This window comes from Peromyscus leucopus, chromosome 17 (genome assembly GCF_004664715.2).
Source record: "Peromyscus leucopus breed LL Stock chromosome 17, UCI_PerLeu_2.1, whole genome shotgun sequence".
Classification (NCBI taxonomy): Eukaryota; Metazoa; Chordata; class Mammalia; order Rodentia; family Cricetidae; genus Peromyscus; species Peromyscus leucopus.
Genome location: NC_051077.1, coordinates 30,201,123 through 30,224,695, shown reverse-complemented (window position 1 = coordinate 30,224,695; position 23,573 = coordinate 30,201,123). Strand labels below are relative to the sequence as shown.

General features: G+C 41.4%; 1 protein-coding gene across 20 annotated transcripts in view; it reads right to left on the bottom strand.

The window, feature by feature from the left end:
• Sorbs2 (sorbin and SH3 domain containing 2) overlaps positions 1–2,123 on the bottom strand; it is a 199,255-nt gene extending 197,132 nt beyond the window's left edge. For 3 of the 20 annotated variants that reach the window (XM_028881147.2, XM_028881148.2, XM_028881149.2), the window contains exon 1: positions 1,451–2,112. The gene's annotated coding sequence lies outside the window, so the exon portion shown is untranslated. Of the gene's footprint in view, positions 1–1,450 lie in introns of all 20 variants that reach the window. The other 17 variants (XM_037211705.1, XM_037211708.1, XM_037211706.1 and 14 more) reach the window with 11 other exon arrangements.
• Positions 2,124–23,573: the final 21,450 nt, after the last annotated feature.

The following is a 23,573-nucleotide window of genomic DNA, read 5'->3' as shown; positions in this document are numbered from 1 at the left end:
AGACAGAAGAAAAGCTATAAAATACCCCCTTTTGTGCTTTATGATTTGCTCTGAGGATATGCTGACATATGAAACAGGTGATATGTGTTCACACATATCAGTGAAAATATCCTAAGTCACGTTATCAGGAGACTACTTATGCGATCTATATTTTCAAGTAAAAGACAGTAAATAATAAAATTATTTCTTGGGAAAAAGATCTCAGTTACTATTTATTTGAAATTTCACAATAAGCTCCATCTTTAGCTGGCGGAGACGTATTATCAGAAGTTGTCAACCAAATAATTTTCGGTGAAGTATTTTTAACAGCATTATGACTAAGCCAACATATTCCTGGTTACACCAGCAGCAGAACTGACTTAGGAAAGGCCGAGACGGTGCTGAAGCGGAATTTAATCATTTCTGGACCCTTCCCTTGCCAGGGAGTTTGATTTGGCTGACCAATGTCAACTCACAGTACCAGCCTGTTCCTAAGAGACTCTACACCAAAGAAATGCCCAGGAAGGGGCAATCCCCCTTTCAATTCCAAGTCCGTGCCACTTCCAGGCAGCGATCAGAAGCAGACACCGCTCCCATTATTGGTGTGTGTATCTGTAGGAAGAATGTGTTGGGGTTTTTGTTTTGTTTTTTGTTTTTGTTTTATTGTTGTTGCTGTTTTTTTTTTTTTCAGTTTCACTCTCCTGTGAAATCTGTCTACTTGTGAGAAAAAAAATATGCAAGAAAAGTTTTCTTATAGCTATGCTGGAGCTCAGCGCTGATAATTCACCTCTTTTCTTTCCCTGGATTCTGAGCCTGGGGAGTACAATGGGGGTGTTGTGCTCTGGGGTAGCCTGGCATGCAGGATATTGCGAGAGGAGGTGTGAGCAACTTCCAATACCTTCAGTGTTTGCTCTGTAACTGCCGAGGACTAAACCAAACAGCACACCGGGCCGTTTGGTCTAGAATAAGCAAGTACAAAATCCACTAGCTACTATGATCCACATAGGAAACAGAATTCCTTGCTTTAAAGGTGTGCATAGGTGTTAAGGATTAAAACATTTATGGGGCTTCAAAACCAAACGCTTCACAGCTTGCATGCAGCCGGTTTACTGTGTAGTTCTTTTAACGTGTCAAAGGGCAAGTCACAAAAGAACCCATTGTTCTGTCGGAGAGAAAGGTTATTGGCTATCAGGTCTATCCAGAAAGACAAGCCATCACAGTTTGTTAAAACAGTCAATAGTTATTTTAAATCCTAACACAAAACAGCAGCGCCTTTTTCTTTTTCATACAATTTCTGGGACCTCAACTCACAGAATCAACTCTGTATCTTAGACACTTATTTTTGTGGAAGTAATGTGTGTGTTTCCTCCTTAATTTCAGACCATAGCGATCAATGTAAAAATCTCAGGTTAAGTTTTTGCTTCAATTTATTTTTATGCCGAGCTTTCGAAAGAGGGGGGGAAAAGCTTACCTCCGTCAGTCAAGTGGGATGCCCGGAGCCCCTTTCTCAGCGTCAGCGTGCTGGAGCAGATGCTCTGAGCTAACAGTCTGTTCACAGGAAGCAGGTGAACCCGAGAGCGTCCGCCTGCGTTCCAGCCCAGTGCCCATGCGAGCACACACCTGCTTTCCCAGACCCGCGGCTCCTCAGCAGCAGCAGCAGCAGCAACCTCGCTCAGGATCCGTGCTAGCAGAGGGCGACACCCTCTTTCCAGAGCCCCAGTTCTCTCAGCTGGGGAGCTGCTGAGATAACTGTGCGGGGAAGGCTCGCCTTCCCAGAGACAAAACCCTTTCCTGCTGCCCGCGAGCGGATACGCAGCATTATCACCCTGCATTCCCCGCGCTCCAATCAGCTAATTGCAACAGCAGTCAACAGCTTGTCGCAGGGGCAGCTCGCAGGCACACGTGGCTGCAATGATTGTGCGCTAGCATGCCCATTGTGGCTCTCTCCTCTCAAAAGATTCAAAGAAATAAATGCTTCTTCCCCCGCGAAGCTCGACGCCACACAGTGCTTTCCATAAGTAAAATGGCTGGTCCTCTCAGCGCTGCGGCGGCGACAGCTCATTGGGTTCCATTGGCTTTCCGTAGCCATAGCAACAGCCAACAGACAGACTTAGCAAGCATGGCTGATCATGTGCAGCGCACGACACAGCTTGTTAATTTTTTCTTTTTTCTTTTTAAATCAAACTCATCATTTTTCGAAAGGGGCGGGGGGGCGCAGCTTCTGTTACCTTTCTGAATGTTTCACCGAGAGCGCAAGCGCGCGCCCTGGCCTCCCCCCTCCCCCATACACACAGCTTTTCTGGGGGAACTTTTGTTGTACATATCAGGGTTCCACTGTGAGATCGAGGAAGCGAAGCTGTGTTTGCGTCTATCCAGGTTAATAATATGCAAATCGCCGGAGAGACACTAATGGGAACCATTGGGTATAAACAGGTTCGACCTCGGAGTCACAGAAGGGGCTGGAAGGAGACCTGGTCAATGGGGGCAGCTGTGGTTTTTGTTTTCCAATGACAACCTAGTAGCCAACTTAATTCAAACAAAGCCCCATGAAATGTATGTTATATCTAGTCCAAATAATAGTCTATAGACTGCGTTTAATATCTTAGTACATTACACAGTTTAAAGTAGAATATTTTTTTTTAAAAGTTCTTTTGCTGTTCCTCTGTAATACTCTCTTTAACTCAATTATACTTTATTTTAAAATTTAAAATACTTAAAAAAAATCCAAACCAAATGAAAAACTCTTTGGGAATTTAAGCATTACCTTCAAGGCAGGAGTTTGATTACATTCCACACTTAAAAAAAAAAAAAAAGCCCATCTCTTCAGGGTATCTCCCATGGTTAATGCCATTAACAATTTAAATCTTCTGACAGTCCCCCCAGCCTTTTCTACTTTTTAATATTGTCATCAGTCATATTCTATCTGATATACTTTTAAAGCAGTGTCCTACTTACGTTTACCTCTAGCAATCTGTTTGAAATAGTGTGTTAACACTTTGGACTGGTAAACAGACAGGTTTCATTTGCTAGGAGACATTGATTTATGTGTTATAAGGATTGCATTTTCCTGCCCAAGTTAGCATTCCTTCCCTCTGTAGTTACTCCCAGGGTCAGTATGACAGGAATCCTGTGGATGTAGATTTAGGTACTCCATTTCCTGTTCCTGTCCAAGCAGGTCATATTCGACTTGCAAAGGATCAGTATGTCCAGTAAGAAAGACTGAGTGGTCCTTTCTGCTCAGTTAGAGTCCCACACTATATTTCATCACTGGAGTCATCCTCAGGTTACATTGCTAGCTTGCTAGTCCTGAACAGGGTACTACGATTCCTTGAGTGTGTCTGCTCTTCCATCTCAAATGTCACCATCTTGAGTGGCATAAAGGTCCATGCTTCCTGGAACCCTGGATGTTTCTGTTTCCTGACAGGTTCTTTACTGAACCTCCACCCAGCATTTTTCACCTCAGTTCCAAGCTGCCTCTTTATCCTTCAACATCTTGTCCAAATGGACATCTTGTGAGTGATGCTCTCTGAGCACCCTGGTGCTCCCACTGGGCCTGGGATCTGTCTCTATTGTCTGGGGGACTTGTCATACCCTATTAGTTATTAACAGTTTTCCCCTGTCACTGCCTGAAAGCCAATCTGGCCCATACATTATTGCCTTCTGTACTTGAATACCATAACTTCTTAATTCATATAATTTTTTGAGTGTAAGATGGAATCTAACTGTGTTGCCTTGACTGTCTCCAGCTTTGGAACACAAGGAGTCCTTCTGCTCAGCTTGCTGAGTAGCTGTAACTCCAGGTGCATGTTATTATGTGTGGCTTCCTTAATATTGAATACTCTCAGACTTCATGGGTATTCTGCATTTTAACTCATTTTCAAGTACCATACATTTATGGAGGCTATCATTTCAGAAAAACTGAAGTGATTCTGATTAAATGTTGGCACTTTAAAAAGATACCAACAAATATTCTAAAGCTATTTTGGATTTTTGTGTGATTTTTTTTTTCATGATATGTCTGAAAATGTCTTTATTCTACCTACATGACTGTTTAGTTGGGTATAGGAATCATCAATGCTGTGGAATAATCCTTTTATACACTGTGAAGATGTGCTGCTCTCATTGTTAATAAAAAGCTGATAGGCTGATGGCTAGACAGGATTTTTGGGGCAGGAGAAGAAGGGCAGAGTTGGAGGAGACATCATTTGACACAGAGTGAGCAGGATGGGAACCACATATACCAGGTAAATGAGCCTCAGGACAGCACATAGATTAATAGAAATTGGTTAAGTTATAAGAGCTAGCTAAAAACAAACCTAAGCTATCAGCCGAACATTTGTAACTGTTAGTAAGTCTCTGTGTGGTTATTTGAGGCGCAGCTGGAGGGACAGAGCTAACCAGAGGTCTAGACAGAAAAACCCACCTACACATCAAAGTCATTTTCTTTTGGGATTCAAGGGATCTTCTTCCTTTATGGTGTATCTCCTTCATCTGTCACACCACAAACAGTCCCTGCTCTAAAGAAGAGAACTTGAAACCTCCACATTGCATGGGGCTAGAAAAAGCTGGTGGGAATCAAAACCAACCCTTTGCTATTTTGTGAACCCCATGATGTCCTTTAAGCATCTCTATTGATTATTAAAGAGTTGTCCCTTCTCAACCACTAGAGATTGTTTCCAGGACAACCTTGTCTCACCAAGGATAATGTAATCACCAGATATTCTAGTTCTTTATAGAAAATGTGGTGTTCATATGGTATACAATTTATATCTAATTCAATATAAAAATGCTATGTATGTTGTGTCATAGCACTTAGAAAATAGTGTTAAGAAGTCTGGACACACACACACACACACACACACACACACATATTTAATGAGGCAGGATCTCATTAGCCCAGGATGACCTTGAATTTGCTATATAGTTGAGGCTGAATTTGAACTCTAGATCCTCCTGCCTCTGCCTCCTAAGTACTGGAATTATAGTTGTGTGCTACTATGTACCACATCCCACAGAAAGCAATTGGTGAATACCTTTTATTTGTGATGGCCTGAATCTGTCAATGTTGAACCCAAGGTTGCAGAGTGCTTGCTAAGTACAGCTCTGTATAAGGACTTGGGACCCCATTGGCTTTTGCTTATATCAAAACCTCTGGCATGGCTTATCAGTATCTCTCTTGTCCTATGGGCCCATTCTAATTCACATCTTTAACTTCTATTCTTCTGGTGAAAGTGTTCATTTTTAAAACTTGCTATGTACAGGCTTCCAAGAAGGCAAATATGGCCTTTCTAGCTCATCTTTCATTGTAAGAAGATGAGATGCCTTCTAAATCACTAATGCCTTGTATCTGGCAGCCCTCTGTGTTGGTCTTGTTAATGAGGATGTGTGGTATCATCTAGCTTTTACATTTTTGTCAGTGTGGTAGCTGCAAAGTCATCATTTATTATGGTTTTACTTTGCATCTCTTAAGTCACTAACAAAACTGAACATCTCTTCATGTGGGGATCTTGTACGTCACCTCCTCTGTCAACTTCCTATTGACAGCTTTGCCCATTTCCTCTGTTGAGGTATTATTGTCTTACAGTGAAATTTTGAGCAGAATGGCCATAAAATATTTTCTAATTTCTATATATCTAAACATCATAATTACATTTGCTATGTCATTAAAAGTTGATAAGATGTCCATTGACACTTAACAATAATACACACACTAACTTTTTGGGTTTATTATGAAATGAAATGAAGAATGGGGGTGGAAATTTCCACTTCAACATTATGTTCTATATGAAAACATGTACTACCACACTAGAATATGATTTTCTAAAACAAACACAGTGTATGTTTAGAAATAATATTAGATAAAACAGTTAGGTTAGATAATATCATTCTCTGCTATCTACTTTTAAGAGCTAAATCATACCACATACAAATTTTTACTACTTCTACCTGTCACTTACCTATCTGTCACTTAAGAGCTAAGTTATATATGTACAAATATATCCATATCTATCATCTATCTTTTGTCTCTCTATTATCTACTTATCTATCAATAACCTATCATTTAACTATCTATCTGTAGTTGTCTATTAGCTATTCTCTCTCTCTAAATGAGGACAGTATAAATATGCAACATAGTAACCCCTGGTGAATCTTAGGTGAAGGTTGTTTTTATTTTATTTTGCAATTCTTTTCACTTTTCTCTAAGTTTGAAACTTTTCTTTTCAGGTTACAAAGCTTTTAAAAATGGAATGAAATGTGGTGTTTGGAATAGATATTGTTTTAAGGTTAAAATTAATTGATGGGACATAACTTACTAGTAAAGTTAAAAATGAGGATTGATTAAATTATGGAATAACAAAGGTAATGTTATTGTTCTTATTAAAAGGCTATTTTGGTAAAACTACTGAGAATATTTTGTACTTTCTTGAAAAGAATTCCTGTTTCTCCGCATTTGCTGGTTCCCAAGTTAAAATCCTCCTTAATCTGGTTCCTTCTTTGCTGTAAAACTCAAATGAGAGCGTTGTTGCTTAGATCAACATGCTCCTCAGGCACACCTATTCTAGATCCTCCATCACGGGGTTCTACTAAAAGATCCCGTCTCTAGTGAGACAAAGAACTCTTTGTAAGAATTGCTTGTGTGGAATGAAGCTGGAGTGTGTTTTGTTTAATGGAATAACATAGTTTTATAAAGCTTTTGTAGAAGTTCCTAATCCTAATAACAAATGGAATAGGCCAAAGTTTGTTCCACAATCTTACATGTTCAGCCATTTTCACAATGACAGGAACAATGCACATCCCAAGTGGGATCAGGATGGGAAGTGCGGCAAGTGTCACCTTGGGTAGGACAGGAAGTAGGTTGGGGGTTGAAAGTTAAAGCAGATTGGGTCTGATTTGAAGATTCCATTCTCCAAGATGCTCTGCTGGAAAGCAGAGACCTCCTCGGTCTGGTCAGTACATGCCTTCATATCCACCAAAGAATCCTAATTCCCGCCGGGCGGTGGTGGCGCACGCCTTTAATCCCAGCACTCGGGAGGCAGAGGCAGGTGGATCTCTGTGAGTTCGAGGCCAGCCTGGGCTATCAAGTGAGCTCCAGGAAAGGCACAAAGCTACACAAGAGAAACCCTATCTCGAAAAACCAAAAAAAAAAAAAAAAAAAAAAAAAAAAAAAAAAAAAAAAAAAAATCCCATTAATAGCCAGAGTGACATTCAGATGTCCGGCCCCCAAAACCAAAACCAGGCAGCCTAGTGAAGGAATCTCAGAAATCTACCTACCAGAGAAGTCAAAATTAAGAAAATGACCACGGAACCACAAATATCACAGGAGAGATGGTGAGAATTCAGTGTTAGCAAGATAAAACATTTTAAAAACTTGACATAAAATAATCTACGCACAGAGCACTACTGTGTGTGTGCCATAGAAGACTACCCCACCAGGAGTAACCAGGACCCTGTCATCGCTCTGCATCCCTTCTAGAATCAGAAGCCGTGGGAAAAGGCGGCAAGGGGTACAGGAAGTAGAGTTAGCAAGGCCTACACTGCTCTTGGCTGCCCGGTAATAACAACGTTCCTTTAGACATTCAGCCTTCCCAAGCTCTGGCCTTGCAAATAACTATGATTGCAAAAGCTGAAAGGGGCAGTTTGCATTTATATGTGTCAGTAGGAGCTGGGGGGCGGGGGCAGTGTTGTTATTCAATAACAACAAAACTAACCCACAATTATACTACCCACCCACGCCCTTCCAGTTCTGAGAACGAACTCCTTGAGCACGAACACATTTTGCTAGGCCCAGCTCAAGACCAGAGATCTGAGTTAAGTCCACTGTGTGAGTTTGCAAGCAGCCCAGGAAAGGCTGTACCTGGGCTCACTGAAGAGTGACTGTTGGTGTTTTCTTGTAATAAGCTTGTAAAGTGACCAGGGAAGAGGAGAGTTGGAGCTGTCCCTTTTCCTGTGAGGGAGTCACTCTTCCTTTTAGGGAGGCACTTAGACCACCTCTGGAGTGTTTCTGGAGAGACCTTTCCCACTTACCTTGGTCCCGGTGGTGGAAACAATGCCTCCCAGGTAGCTGCAGGCCTGCAGTGCCACATTTCTAGCTCAGAAGCGGCCCCAGGCTGGGTTCTCCCAGCAGTGTTGAATCAGTAACGAACCATAGCTTCAGCAAACAAAGTCTGGCAAGAAGCGCTTTAAAACAAATGCTGTTGGTTTCACCGGAGCCCTTGAAACCAACTATGAGGGACAGGGTGAAACTTGGCAAGGTTTGTCTGTGCTGAGGAGGCAAAGGCCAAATCCTGCAGCAGCCAAATGCGCAAATGCCCAGAAAAAAAAATGAAAATAGGAAGCGTCACCTTTTGTCCTTCAGATATAAATGCTTCTGATACAATGCTTCTGATATAAATGCTGAGATTCAATCATCAAAGTAAGATGGAGCCAAAGTATTATGCACTATCATGGGTGCTTCAGGGCCCAGCAGCCCAATGCCAAATCAGAAAATTAACTGAAAACCACACTGGAGGCAGTAGGTACTCAAGAAAAGGCTGGCCAATGGCAGTTTCTATACTGCCAGGAAAAATAAACTATGTGACCCGCTCATGGCAGGCAAGTAAGTACTCTACCCACTGAGCTACATCTCCATCTTGGCCTGTTTGGAGGACCTTCCTACACCCTCCATCCAGCACCTCCGACGGATATCTTCCTGCCTGTCAAGTCCTAATCACAAGTGAAACTTGCAGATGCTGTCTTTTTCAGCCAGGCTCATTATAGCCCCAGACAATAATAATAGACAGTGATCTGCTGTTGATGAAGAAAAAGAGAATGGATTTAGGTAGGCATCCATTGCCAGATGATATTGGCCATGTCTCTAAAAATGGCATCTCTCATGGTCATGGACACCTTCATCTAGTGAACTTCCAGTATGTGGGGAGTGAGGGGGTGTTGGTCACATATTGATAACCTCCTTGCTGCCTTGAAGTAAATCTCCATGAAGCTTCATTTTTAGTTCATTCTTAGTTTTTCCTCCTATGTTGCTGACCTGGCTGGGCATCATCAGAGAATCCATCCACAGGACTGATTTGACTGACGGGGTGAAGAAGTATCCCTTCTAGTGTGGTGGAACACTGATCCATCAGCGTGTCCTGCAGGTGTCCCAGGAGGGACTCAAGCAGCTTAGCCTGGGCCACTCTTCATCTTAGTTTCCTACCTGTATCCCAGTTTAATTAATGCTTCCATCAGTCACCGGACAAATAAACACATTGCACAGATCCAACCTTTATGGCAGCATCAGCCGTATCATCGTGTGGGCATGACTTAACCCTTATGTGCCTTAGGGGATATTGTCTGACTCAGACGATAGTTGTTATGGCGACTAACTGGATTAAAGGGTCATTATGTGTTTCTTTGGTACTTCATTTCTCATTTTTATTACATTGCTATAATGTGAGCAGGATTGTGATGGGTACAGATGTCTGGAATCTTCCTGTATATAATTGTAAAAATTAGATGAACATAGAGGTTTTAGAAAATGACAACATTGTTAATGTGTCTTCTGTCAAAAAAAAAAAAAAAAAAAAACAAAAACAAAAACAATCAGATCATTGCTTTTCTCATTACTGTGACGAAGTCCCTGACAAGAAGCAACTTCAAGGAGGAAGACTTGTTTGGACTCGCAATTGGAGGGCACAGTCCATCCTGGTGGGGATGGCACAGTAGCCGGATCCTGGGCCAGCTGGTCTCATCCATCCAAAGTCAAAAAACAGACAGAAATGAATGCTGATGCCCAGTGGCCTTCCTCCTCCTTATTCAGTCCAGGATGCCAACTCCTGGACAGGTGTTCACCATCTTCAAACTGGGTCTGCTCTTTGCTGTTAAACCTTTCTGGAAACACCTTCAGACACATCCCCTGTGACTGTGGAGCTCATGGTATTGACAGTGAGCTTTATTATTGGCCATCCCAGAGCCTAAAGGCCAACGGTGGTCAGGGATGAAAACACAGGTACTGGTTATTAATGGTCATTGAAGGGCATGTGGGATTTAATCTGGATCCTGCTAAACCGTGTGATGCTGTTGGAGGCCTGTTCAGCTCCGCCCTCTGCCCTCCCTGTCATGAATGCTGTCCCTGCCCTCTCATTTAAATTAGTGAATACTTTATCCTCCCTCATAGCCCTAGTTTCTTCATCCCACGAGCCCTTTCTTTGTGTATGATGAATAATTTTACTGCCAGAATGCCCAGCGGGCTGCTGGGGCAAAGTTACTTCTGAGGGGAGCTCACTTGTGAAGCAGGTGCTGTCCTCAGCACCACAGCTGGAGAAGAAAGGGGGCTGGAGAAGTAGATTGGTGGAGACAGAGCCACACAGGGAAGACACATCCATCTTGGGGGAGAGAAGAAGTTCATTAGGAGGATTCCAAACATGCTTCTGAGGTCACAGAGTGGGTATTTATGGAGAGAGGCACTTTTTCCCCTGAGACTTTTTTAGTTGCACTTGGACACAGGGTCTTAGCCTACCATTGACCACATTCCCATGTATATATATATTACCCATGTATATATATTACCCATGTATATATATTACCACTGTCCACTAGATTATAGAGTTCCCCATGTCAAGAATCATTTTGGCTTTGACTTCATACTATTTCCAGTGCATGTCTTCAGATACAGAATCAGTGAATGAACAAAAATTAAGTGAGGCTAGACGAGTCACTGTTGAGTTATGTCTTCCCTCCATCCAATCAAGAGTTTTCTTCCCTCCTCCCACATCCTAAGAATAGCACCAACTGTCAGATTATTGAATCAAGAATCACATTGTGTGTGTGTGTGTGTGTGTGTGTGTGTGTGTGTGTGTGTGTGTGTGAAAACAGAAGCCAATCCCTAGTGGTACCACATTGGGATTTCTCAGAGTGATTGTGTCTTGGGAGCAAAGAGAAAAATGATTAGTCTGTGAGCTTCATGAAGGTCTGTGCTTGAACTGGTCCAGTAGATGAAGAGAGATTAGCCACTCTGATAGGCAGAAACAGGATTTCTCTGCTGAGGTGAGGGCAGAAGCAGGTGTGACAGACAGCACAGAGACAAGAAGTCCCCAGGAGGTGAATATAGTTGCAGCTTTGGACTGGGCAGAATAGGTGATGAGGTATGTATGGTAGAGACTTTATCTCCCAAGGGATGGGAAGCCACCATGCACCATGTTTTAATTTTAATCTTTGTAAGGATTTATTTTTATTATGTATATGTATACGTGTTGTGGGGTGTTATATATGCAGAGTGTATGGGTACCCACAGAGGCCAGAGTGTCAAGATCTGGATCTGGAGTTACTGGCAGTTGTGAGTTGCTAAATAGGGGTGCTTGGAACCAAAACTTGGGGTCCTCTGCAAGAGCAATACCCACTCTTAACTGCCAGATCATCTCTTCACAACTTAAATCATGAAATTAAACACACACACACACACACACACACACACACACACACCACCACCACCACCACCACCACAACAACAACAACAACAATAACAATAACAATAACAACAGAGATATAATACCATCACCCCCCTTTTTGAGACAGGGTCTCACAAAGATAAAGCTAGTCAGCACCCCAATGTATAGCTGAGGATAACTTTGAACCTCTGATCCTCCTGGCTCTACCTCCCAAGTGTCAAGATTTGAGATGTATGTCACTATGCCTTGCCCGTATTTGTATTTTTGAAAGAAGACCTTGGGGAACATTTACTTAGGTGATATGTTTTAATAGCACAACATACAGGGCTTTATATTTTAGCTGTTTTTATTCCCCATCATTGTTATCAGACATCTGTTGGATACCTTCTCTATGTAAGGTATTTATTTTAGGTGCCAAAAAAGTTCTGACAAAATGAAAAACTCATATTACAAGACATACTGACATTTTATGTTTCACTAAAATGAAAAAGAAAAAAAAATACATGCTGCCAATGAAAGCATAGCACAATGTTCTTTTTGTACATTGGAATTTTTATTACTGTTTGTTGCAAGAGCTTTCTCAAATACATTAGGTTTATATTTCCCCATCTATCACTCTGTATACAAGAAAGACTCGGAATTATTAGGTGAAGATATTCCCAAAATTCTTTACATACAGATTTGGACTGTTCTGAATGGCAGTATTCTCTATCTAGTGCTTTTTAAAGTCTGACATTTCAGAATCAATAGAAGTAAATTACTGGGGGTAATGGGAAAGAGATGGCTCATCAGTTTAGAATGTGGACTGTTCCTCTGGAGGACAGGGTTTCAGTTTCTAGAATAAAAGGAAGAAAAAGCAGAAGAGGAGGAGGAGAAGGAGAAGAAGGAGGAGGAGGAGGAGGAGGAGGAGGAGGAGGAGGAGGAGAAGAAGAAGAAGAAGAAGAAGAAGAAGAAGAAGAAGAAGAAGAAGAAGAAGAAGAAGAAGAAGAAATAACAGAGGTCTGTAGCTGGAGAGTTTCTCTCTAGCTCCTGCCAAGCCCTGGCAGTCCCACAGCCCACTTATAAAATAAACACATAGACGCTTATATTATTTAAACTTTTTGGCCTAATGGCTCAGGCTTCTTGCTAGCTGTTCTTATATCTTAAATTAACCCGTTTTTATTAATCTATACCTTGCCACATGGCTCGTGGCTTACCAGTACTTTACATCCTGCTCCTCATGGCGGCGGCTGGCAGCATCTCTCTGCCTCAGCCTTCCACTTCCCAGACTTCTCCTCTCTCTTTGTCCTGCCTATACTTCCTGCCTGGCTACTGGCCAATCAGCATTTTATTTATCAATCAATCATCCACAGCAGAGGTCCAGACTGTATCACTTTAACAATCCTAGGGCACTAGTATTCTGGAAAATTTCTAGACTCCCCAGTTTGAGAAACAGTAAATAATGAGCATTGAAACACTTTTAAACCAGTGGTCTGCTTGTTTTCTGTATCTTCTTGCACCTGGTGGGTTTTCTTGGATGAACAAGAGAAGTCTGTCATGACTGTGACCCAGCTGAAATTATTCTTGTTTTCTGGGAACTTAAAGTGTAAAACATATACGTCTTAGCACCATAGAGGTATGGTAAATTTTTTGAGAGAGAAGTTGGCTGGGAGTCTGATAACATTTAAAAAGAAGACTTTTAAAATTTGGTGGTAATTTGCACAGCAAGAGAAATAGAGTTCTGTGCCTCAGGAGATGCTCAATGTTTAAATCACCACAGGGCTGGGGAGAAAGCTAAGTCAGTAAAGTGTGGGGCATACACGGATGAGGAATGGCCTGAGTTTGATCCATAGCACTCACAATAAAGACAAAACAAAACCCCAAAACTTCCTTTAATTTAAGCACCAGGGAAGTAGAAGACAGGCATATCCTGTGGACTGACTGGCCAGGCAGACTAGCAAAATCAGTGAGTTACAGGTTTAGTGAGAGGCCCTTTCTCAAAAAATAGGGCAGAAGGCTGGAGAGATGGTTCAGTGGTTAAGACTACTTGCTACTCTACAGAGAACACGAGTTTAAGTCCCAGCACCTACATGATGACTCATAACTGTCAGTAATTCCAGTTCCTCCACAGGCACCAGGCACATGCACACAGACAGGCAAAACACTCATACACATAAAATTAAAAAGTAAATATTAAAAAAATAAGGTGTAAAGTAATTGAGAAAGACAGCCAATGTTGACCTTCTAGCCTGTACATGTATACACCCACACAAAAAATTCAAATTCATGGCACAAAAGATGTTCATATTGTATTCAAAATGAGTAACAGCAGCAACAAATCCATGGACTTGCCCAGTGACACAACTCCACTCTCATTAACTAAAAAAAATGGATATATGGTCAATGATGGAAGAGAGGTGAATATGCTGGATAGGTTTCTCTGTGTAGCCCTGCCTGTCTTGGAACTCATCTGTAGACCACACTGGCCTTGAACTCACAGATATCTGCATGCCTCTGCCTCCCAAATGCTGATATCACAGGTGTGCATCATCACCACCACCCTGCCACTGGTTAGGTTTTTGACAGTTCCTCAAAGTAATCCATAAAATTAAGAAGATTGTTTTCTCTCTTCTCACTCCTTCCTAGAAGATCCTTATTCTGGGAAGCTGCCGCGCCCCCCCCCCCCCCCCCCCCGAGATCTGGGAAATCTGAACAGACAGCCCTTCCCCCCACCCACCACATTGTATTATGGCACCATCCCCTTTTATCCAATCACCTTCCTGCATAACTGTCCATTCCTCGTTGTACCTTCAGCACAAGTAGCTTTCCCTAGGTCGTTGGGTCTTCACTTCTGAAGGCTCCTATGACACACCAAACTTTGATGAAATGCATTCTTAAAAATACTTCTCTAAGTGAGCAAATATTTACTTGTCTTTGCCACCCAAGTGACAGCAGAGACTCTGCTGGGTGAGGTGATGTACCATCCCCTTTCTGCCTCCTCCAAGTGGAGGAGAGAAAAACGTCAGTCCAATGCAAAGGCTAGATTCCTGACTAGCAACCACCATCCCTTGAAAACCAAACTACAGGGCTGCTTCTGGGGCGAAAGAAACAAGTCTGTTTCTAACCTGTCTTTGCATGGTGTGTAACTGCATTGTGAGGAAAAAAGAATCGCTTTTTATTTCCTCTCCGTTGCAATGAGCCACCCTCCCTTGCTCAATAGCTCCCCGCTCTCAGCGGTGGAAGCGTCTTCACCTAGCACTCCCGCAGAGTGAAATATCCCAGGTCATGGCAGGGAGTCTTTCTGTAGTTAATTAAACCAGCTGGCCTCTAAGTCCTCCACTACACAAGCCGAACAACTTCATTCAAGTAAAATCCAAGTGGGGAAGCCTGTCTCTGCAGTGTTTTAATCAGAGGCCTCCACAAATGCAGACGCAGAAGGAGGAATTCTTTTCCGTTCACTTTGCCATGTCAATGCTACTGCCATAACAAACATTGCTCGGTGCTCTTGGGCTCTGTGAAGCTGGGGAGTTTTCCCTGAAGCGTTTCTTTGCTCTGAGGGCTTCTTGGAAATGGTGTTTTACTCTGAGTGGCCGGTGAAGTGCGCTCACCTCGCTGAAGTATGGACACTCATTGACTACCAATACTTGTTATTCAGGTTCTGCCGGTCTGTGACAAACACAACCCCAGAAGCCCAGCTCAGCATGCCAGGATCTCAGAGTTTCTTGCGTCTTCTTTTAAATCTGTTTCACTTTGCTCTGCATATGACTTATATACAAGCCTTTACATTTTCTAAATGAAACAAATTGTTCTTGTGAGCTAGTGGATATACAATCTATGGAATGGAATAGGTCAAAACGTTTGAAATCATGTTTGTCTTGCAAGGCAGGACCTCTGAATATATTATCCCCACCCCCCAATTCTCAGGGTAAAGGGAAGTACAAAGAGCCAATGAAATCGGCTCATTTATGCAGCTAAGATGTTTTGAGTTCTCTGATGTGTTAGGCACGGAAATCAGGTGAAATAACATTCAAACTGAAAATGACAAGATTTACCATAAGATCTGTCTTTATATATGGAGCCATGTTTCATGTGACTCAGTTCTCTTATCCACAAATTACTGTAAGGATCAAATGCAGAGTACCATGTGCATGGAATGCCACTTCCCTCATCACTGTGTCCATTGCATGCCTTCCCTCCCTGCATCCTCATCAGCACCATCATCACTTCTACTGTCTTAGGTTGGTTTTTCTAGAAACCCATGAAGGCTTTACTGAAGGGGGTTTATGTCTGTAGGGAAAATTGGGCAAAGAGAACACCTCTGATGAGACTTTGTATTAATGACTTAGCTTGTTTCTGTAACCAAACTCCTGAGAAAGCACTTTTAGAAGGAAGGGTGTGTTTTGGTGAATGGCGGAAGAGACATGGTGGTAGGAGAATGGAGGTCACATTGTATCCATACTCAGGTGTGGGGGGGGGGGAGAGAGACAGAGACAGAGAGAGAGATGCTGGTACTATAGACCGCATTTAGAATGGTTCTTCCCACCTCAATTAATTCAATCTAGAAACTTCCTCATTGAATTACCAGGGGTTAGCCTCCTAGGTGGTTCTAGATATCACCAAGCTGAAGGTCAAATTAACCATCACAGGGTTTAGTAGATGCCTACAGGCAGCTCGGGGGCTGAGATGACCCTTCCGGTTTGTCCAAAGTGAAGATAAGGCCTCACAGGACCAGATAAGTGAGCACTTTGGTTCTGAAGGGGAGATGGAGAGGATGGTGGCATCCATGAATATCATTAATACAATCTGGGCCTCGGCGTGCCTTGAGGCAGTCCCTAAGAGCACACAATCATTTTATTTCCTTTCCATATCACAAGAAGAAAGAAAAGACACAGTCGTCATGATAGGAAGCACCACTTTATAGCTGAACCTTAAAGGACCTCAAGAGGCCTTGAATCTAGGATCTGCTGAAATAGCCCAGGGGCACACATTGTACACTGATTCCATCAAACTCTCTCATCTCCACACTAACTGCACTGAGCTTCCATTCCACGTATTAAATGAGAGGTGCCCAGGGAAGGGGGGGGTGGGGGCTTTGCAGGTCATTTGGTTAAAGTACCACCTTGTGATGAAACTCTCTGCAACAACTCTGTCAAACATTACTGAGCCCACCTCGATGGACCAGTTCCTGTAAAGATGCACTCACTGTATTCTGAACCTGCTGTGGCTGAATCTACTTTCATAGATTGTCTATCACCTCGGTTCTCATTGGTGTGCTACAGGATGGCACAGATTAGAATTGATCTATCTTCTGTGAACTCATATATGCTTCTGAAAAGTCCTTTGTTTTGAAATGGGCTCCGTTCCCAAACCTTGATCCTGATTTCTAATGTCTTCAAAACCAGTACATGGCCTTGCTTCTCAAACTACCTTCATCTCTCCCCTAAACGGTGACAATCATCCCATGGGCTTTCTATCCCATGTAGGAAGGATTTGACAAATGTCTTTGGTGCTGTTGGGCCTCTCTCTCTAGGCGGTTTCACGTTAAAACACTAGCATGTAACCACCATGTGTGAATGGTGTGGTGGGGTTGCCAAACAAAGCATAAAGCCCAATCTCTTGTAATCGTCCATTAACAGAGTGAACTCTTATTCGGAATGCCGGTAACAGATTCCATGTAGACTTAAGTACAACTCAATTTTGTCTCTGATCGAAAATATGGGGATCTTGATGGAGACTCATTTTTGTGGAAAAGGATTTTTTTTTGAAGTGCTACTAAAGTGATCACACACACACACACACACACACACACACACACACACACACACTTAATAAAAACATTGGCCAGAACAACACATAACTTTTAGGAAAAGAATTTTAAAGTGGAGAGAAATTAATTTCTACTCTCATCCCCATGCTCAGTCTCACCAGACTCCTGAGCACACGGGGAAGTGAATTAGAAGGATCAGATAAAGCAGATGGAGCGTTCTGTTCACCAAGTGAAAAAGAGATGAGCTGTCTTATAAGTTGCACCCTTGGTTTTTGCCACACAGTATTTATTTAGAAAATGTGAACACCTACTCTAAGCTCATGTTCTGAATAAAAATAGCTGTGAAGATATATCATAAAGAATATCAGCTGTTTTTCATTATCAGCCAGTTACCTAGTTAAGCCATGGTTCCATGTGATATGGAATTGCGTGTCCACTCAACTTTTAAACAGATTAAAACAAATAATCTCATTTGGAGATTCAGATCCCCAGTTGAAATGACTTCACTGAACTGGACTGGAGAGGAGAATGAGAAGGTCAACATTCCTGGACTGTTTGTCCCTGAGTTGAAGTTCGAGTGTCAGATTCCCTTTGTTTTCTCAAGGGTTGTCAACCCTAGCTCTGATAGAATTTTAAGAGGCACCATAGTAATTAGAACTAATTTGATTATGTCCACATTGGTATTTTTTTTTTCATACTAAAGCTTACCCCATTTGCTTCCTTACATCCCTTTCTATTTCTTTGGTGATTTTCATTCACCTGGATGTACAGATAGAAAGATATTTAGGGGGAAAATGAGATTAATTAAACACATTCTGCTTGTCCATCTAGATTACTTTAGGGCATAATTTAGAGAAAGAACCATTATGCTATTAGAAATGTCTCAATAAGGAGTTCTGTACAATAACCATGTAGAAGAAAGAGAGCTAGTACAATACAGTACTACAGGATGTGCTTGCTTTTCTTGGTTGTTGTTTTGTTTGTTTGTTTGTTTGGCCAAAGTACTCTCACTGAACTACACCCCTAACTCCTGGGTTTTTGAAACAAGATCCCATTGTGTACCTCAGAACTTGTTATGTAGCCCAGACTGGCCTTGAACTTGCCATCTTCCCACTGAAGCCTCCCTAAGGCTATGATTATAGGTGTGTATACGCCATCATGCCACTTGATAAAGCACCTTTCTTCTTCTTCTTCTTCTTCTTCTTCTTCTTCTTCTTCTTCTTCTTCTTCTTCTTCTTCTTCTTCTTCCCCCCCCCCCCATGAAATAGCTCCATACATGCCTAACATTCGCCTTAAGTCTGCAAACACGAAAGTTACAGGAGGAAGCAGGTGGGCAGACACATTCATGAGCATTGAAGAACTCAGAGCACTGTCTTGATTGTGTTGGGAAAGGCCTCCTTTTGATCCCTGGAGTGTGACGTGACGTGGTCTGGCTTTTAAGGACTGACTTCTCAGGAGAAAGGAAAAGTGCCCGGAGCATAACAGCATAAAGGTGACTGTCTCAGGCTGGGGGCTTGAGGGTGCTAACGTTTCTGCTTTGAAGGTCTAAATATGACTATCCTAGCTTGCTGTTCACTGGGGCTGCAAGGTTAATTATTTACATTTCTCACAGGTCCTCTCAGATTCTTTTCTTATCAAATTGTTCTGTCTGAACCCCAAACAAACAACCTCCCTTGGGCAGTTAGTCCCTCACTAAACTGGGTTTCTGTGACGCTGGCTGACCATTTTTCTCTTGTTCTTTCATGGTCTCTCTTGTTCTCAGGAGCAGGCCAAGGATCATTGGTGCTGCTGTGTGGGTGTTTGTGGTTTATTGGGCCTTGCTTCTTCTGATTTTTTTTTTTTTTTTGAGCCTGCTGTTTAGATCTCTTACTTATTTTAAGAGCAATTGTGACTCTCCATTCCATAGAACCTTTCAGATTTTAGCTGATAATGAAACCTCTTTGTTCTGCTCCCAAGGTTTTCTGCTCTTTGAGGATTTGGATCACAGCCTCGGGAACAGGCTTAAGGCACTTATCTAGACCTTGAATGACTGGACAATTAAAAACAATTAGACAACCAAGTTGGTATTTTGGGCTTTTTTTCTTCTTTCCTCCAATACTCCCACAGAAGCAGATTGCTCTGGCCAAATGTGGCAGAAGAAAAGTAGGTAGGTGGGGTGAAGTCCATCAAGCAGGGCCTCCATTTCTGCACAGACTTTCAGTTTGAGTTCCAAGATGAGGAAACAGCTATTTTCACCTTAAAGTACACCGCCCTCAACCTCTTATCTTTAAGGTCTTAGGCGGTATATCTTTTATTAGGCTATTTCAAATCGTTTCGGGGAACAAAGGAAATTCTGGAAATGAAGTCAAAAATGAAGGGGAATATGGATGGCACCCAGAGGGATCACGCAATTTGTTGGATATCATGTATTGAGTCAACACTTCCCTTCTTCAGATGTGAGTCAATTGCTCTATAAAGGAGTCAACTGAGAACTTAAGAATTGCCCAGAAGGGTCATGAAGATAATACCTACTTTTGAGGAGTGGAGGAAGTCAGAGTAAATGAAGTCCTGAGTGAATGGGTGATGTGGCCAGAGACATGACCATGTGAAGGACTCCAATGTATAGGAATGGAAAAGTGTTTCCCAGCTGAAGCTCAGAGGGATGGCAGACTCTGGGGGTCTGAGTGTGAATTCTAACAGAGTGTGTAGAAAATATGCACCATAGCTTTCTTCCATGACCAAATGTTTATATCCTGAAGACTGCTCCCCTACAAAGGCTGATCCTACCCAGATTAGCTAAATATGCCTCCATTCAGCTGTATGCAGTAACCCCACACCCCTGTTCAACTGTACATAATGAACACTTTGAGCTTCTGGGGTGCTGTGGTTTCTCTATGTGAGAGCCCAGATGTTCTGATCCCAGCTTTCCTGTGTCCATGTTTCTGTTCTCCATATACCTGTCTATTCTTCATTTCCACCCTCAAGGAATCATAGTCTAGACTAGAACATGGTTCTCTTAAGTCCCCAAACCTTGCTCTCTCCACTCACTTTGTGATACCATTAGTGGTTTTCAAAGTCTAGTCCCTGAGCCTGGCACACAGTCCCTCACCTGTAATCCTAGCACTCCAGAGGCTGAGGTAGGAGGATTTTGAGCGAGTTCAAAGACAGGCTGGACTGTAGAGTGACATCCTGTGCTAAAGCATGAAAACAAACAAATAGGGAAACATAGTCCTTATTTTTCTAACTAGGGACAAAGTGAGTCGGACTGGAGATTAGCAGATCTCTCAACTCTCTCATTTCTACATTAGCATCAGCAACAGTGCCTTGCTAAGCTGATGGCAGATTAACTAATTCCCTCAAAAGGAAGAGTTAATCATTGTGTTCGGCACATGCCAATGGCTCAGTACATGTTTTAATTATCACCTATGTTTTCTGGTAGAAATATTCTCAACCCTATCATGAAAAAAAAGGAGACTTTGATAAAATGGAAACTTAGAAATATTTGTTCTCTTCATACTAGCACTTTGCAAAGCAGCTTCTTCAGATGTTTCTACTTAGGCCATGCTGGTTTCTGTCAGCTTTGCCATTTTACATGTTACTCCTTTGCTTACAGTGCAGGCAAGGAATGAGATTTCAAAACCAGCAGCCATAGTCTAAACGCTACATAGAACTCTACATGTGATAATGAATATTTATTACACATGTTATATGTGCATATCATATATAACTATATTGTATTCTTAAATTTTAGGATTTTTCTTTCCTTAAGAGATTCAGACTCAGTATATATAAATCGTTAAAGCAGTAATCCACCTGGATCAACTCTAGTGAAATTATCAAACAATTGTATTTACCTACTTCATCTCTATCCCTTTGGGCAGCTTACAGATGAAGTTGCTCTCATATTTTTGCCTTAGAAGTTAAAAGAGAGAGAGAGAGAGAGAGAGAGAGAGAGAGAGAGAGAGAGAGAGAGAGAATGTGTGTGATCTTGGTACAGCCATGATTTATTTTGGCTATTGTTTATCAAAATGCCATTCAAGAAGAGTTGATGACAAAGAATTATCCCATTTTTTAATAATTATTTATTTTTGTGCCTTTCTCTTATCCTTATCCCAAACTTAGACTGATTTTTTTGTTGTTGTTGTTGTTCAGGTATGACTTTTCTGACTGAAGATTTACCCAGAAGCGAATTTGCACATGTTTACCTTTAAAACTTTTCTTTTACTAGTTGAATTTGTTCCAGACATTCTTGTGGAAGATAATGGGCATCTTCTCCAACAAGAATTTTGAGAAAGTATTAATCAATTCCCTTCCAAACCTGAAGATGGGAACCACTTCTCAACAGATCATTAAGCATTAGTCTGAATTCACGTGTAATAATCCTGAAGGTTAACACTGACTTGAGACTTCCCTGTTTCAATAAGGCTATTTCCTTCTTAACAAAGGAGTTCAGCCGAATTGATGTCCATAAAATCTTTCCTCTCTTGCTGTGACGGAGCATCAGAGCACCATTGTACCGAGTTGGAACATGTGCTTGGTTTTACACTTTCCTCAACGACTAATTCCAGAGAACAAGGTGTGAGCTGGCCACGGAGGATGACGTCATCATCTTATCTTCATCATGCTGTCTGACCATAACCACCGGTCACATCATGCCCAAGCAATGTGAACATGGCGGTTTGGCACAGTAACAATAGCAGACTGATAAGTAACTGATCGGCTTGTCCATAGCATTCTTTTCATGGGTAGGTCACTGTCCTTTCTTTGTTCCTCAAAGTCTAACCACGGTTGTGCATTCCAGAAGCTGGCATTTCAAATCAATGAAGTCATGTCACGTACACAGTGGTTGGGATTATCACCCTGTAACTCCTTGCTTCTGTGTCCACCTAATTAAGATTGTTCCAAATGTAAGAAATTAAGTAATCAGGGTCGTAAAATCCCATAATTAAGATGCATCTTTAACATGCTTTTTAAATGGAATGGTTTGGAGGAGAAATAGTTTGTGTAAAAAGTTACAAATATGTATGAAATATAAATAGATGGTCACTTCATAGTTTGGCAAGTAGAGACATCTTACTATTTCTCCACATGTAAAAGTAAGTTTAGCATCTAATTCATACTATTTTGGTCATGATTCATGCAAGGGATTTAATTCAGGTAACATTTCATGTTACTAGTGAACATCTAATTAACAGTTCTCACTAATTCTCAACTAGTCTTTATTGCAGTTAACGAAGACCTACAATAGAATAGGAGAAAACACTTGAAGCCAAGTGACGTTTCCTCATCACCTAAAGAGTGTACATATCCTTTACCAGACCATCACCTCAGGGAGTGTAAGCCTGTAGCATGGAATACAGCTTCTGGCACAGAACACATGCTCAGCAAACAGTTCTAGAATTAATCTGTGTCTGGAGTCAATATAAGTTATGACAATGGAATGGAGAAGTGATAGCTATTCAGATAATAAAATAATGGCTAACCAGATTTTTCAACATGTATTCCATTAGTCAGCACAAAGTATAAAATACATTCACTTATGATACGTCAACGAGATAAAGCATGTACTGTGTCTTGTAGTCTGTACATTTGTAGCACATGCTTACTGTGTTCCCATACTCTAGAAGTTTAGGTTCACATAAGCAAAAAATAAATACATGCTGCTCTCATCTCAGTATACTGTGAACAATACTAAACATTTATTCCCCTTACTATCCATTTGTTAATAGGTCCTAAAGTGAGAACAATTCTTCATAGTTCCAAAATAGTGAATGTAAATATTTATATTTAAATAATACAACCCATGGATAGACCCTATAAAAATTTGACCTCAAAGAGTTCTGAAATTTATATTGCAGAATCAGCATATATTTGATTTGTTTTGTACATAATAACAATAATCCTAGCTGGGTGGTTTCATGGTGCACACCTTTAATCTCAGTACTCAGGAGGCAGAGGCAGACAGATCTCTGAGGCTGGCCTGGTCTACAGAGTGAGAACCAGGATAGCTAGGGCTATACAAAGAAACCCTGTCTTGAAAAAACCAAAACAAAAAAAACAAGTCCTTTTTCCTGGTACCCACATTATTGTTTTTCAAGGCAATTTCCAAAGTATGAATGTTTCCCAAAGTCATAAAGTACACCTAATATTCAGAGATGTAAAGCACATTAAAGGATGTCTTCAAAAAGTAATTTTCAATCATCTTACAAATAAGATGGAATGAAATAAAATATACATTTAAAGATAGAATTGCTGCCTAGCTACAGAAAAATACAAGACCCTTTCATTTCAATGGTGTTCAAACTTTAACTGGTCTATTTGGTAGAAAATGAAACAAAACCATTTCTCATGTTTAAGTAAACTCATGATATTTCCCCCCGAGGAATCTAAACTACCAAAGAAAAATAATTTGACAAAAGAATATTAGAATATGCTTCTATATGTGA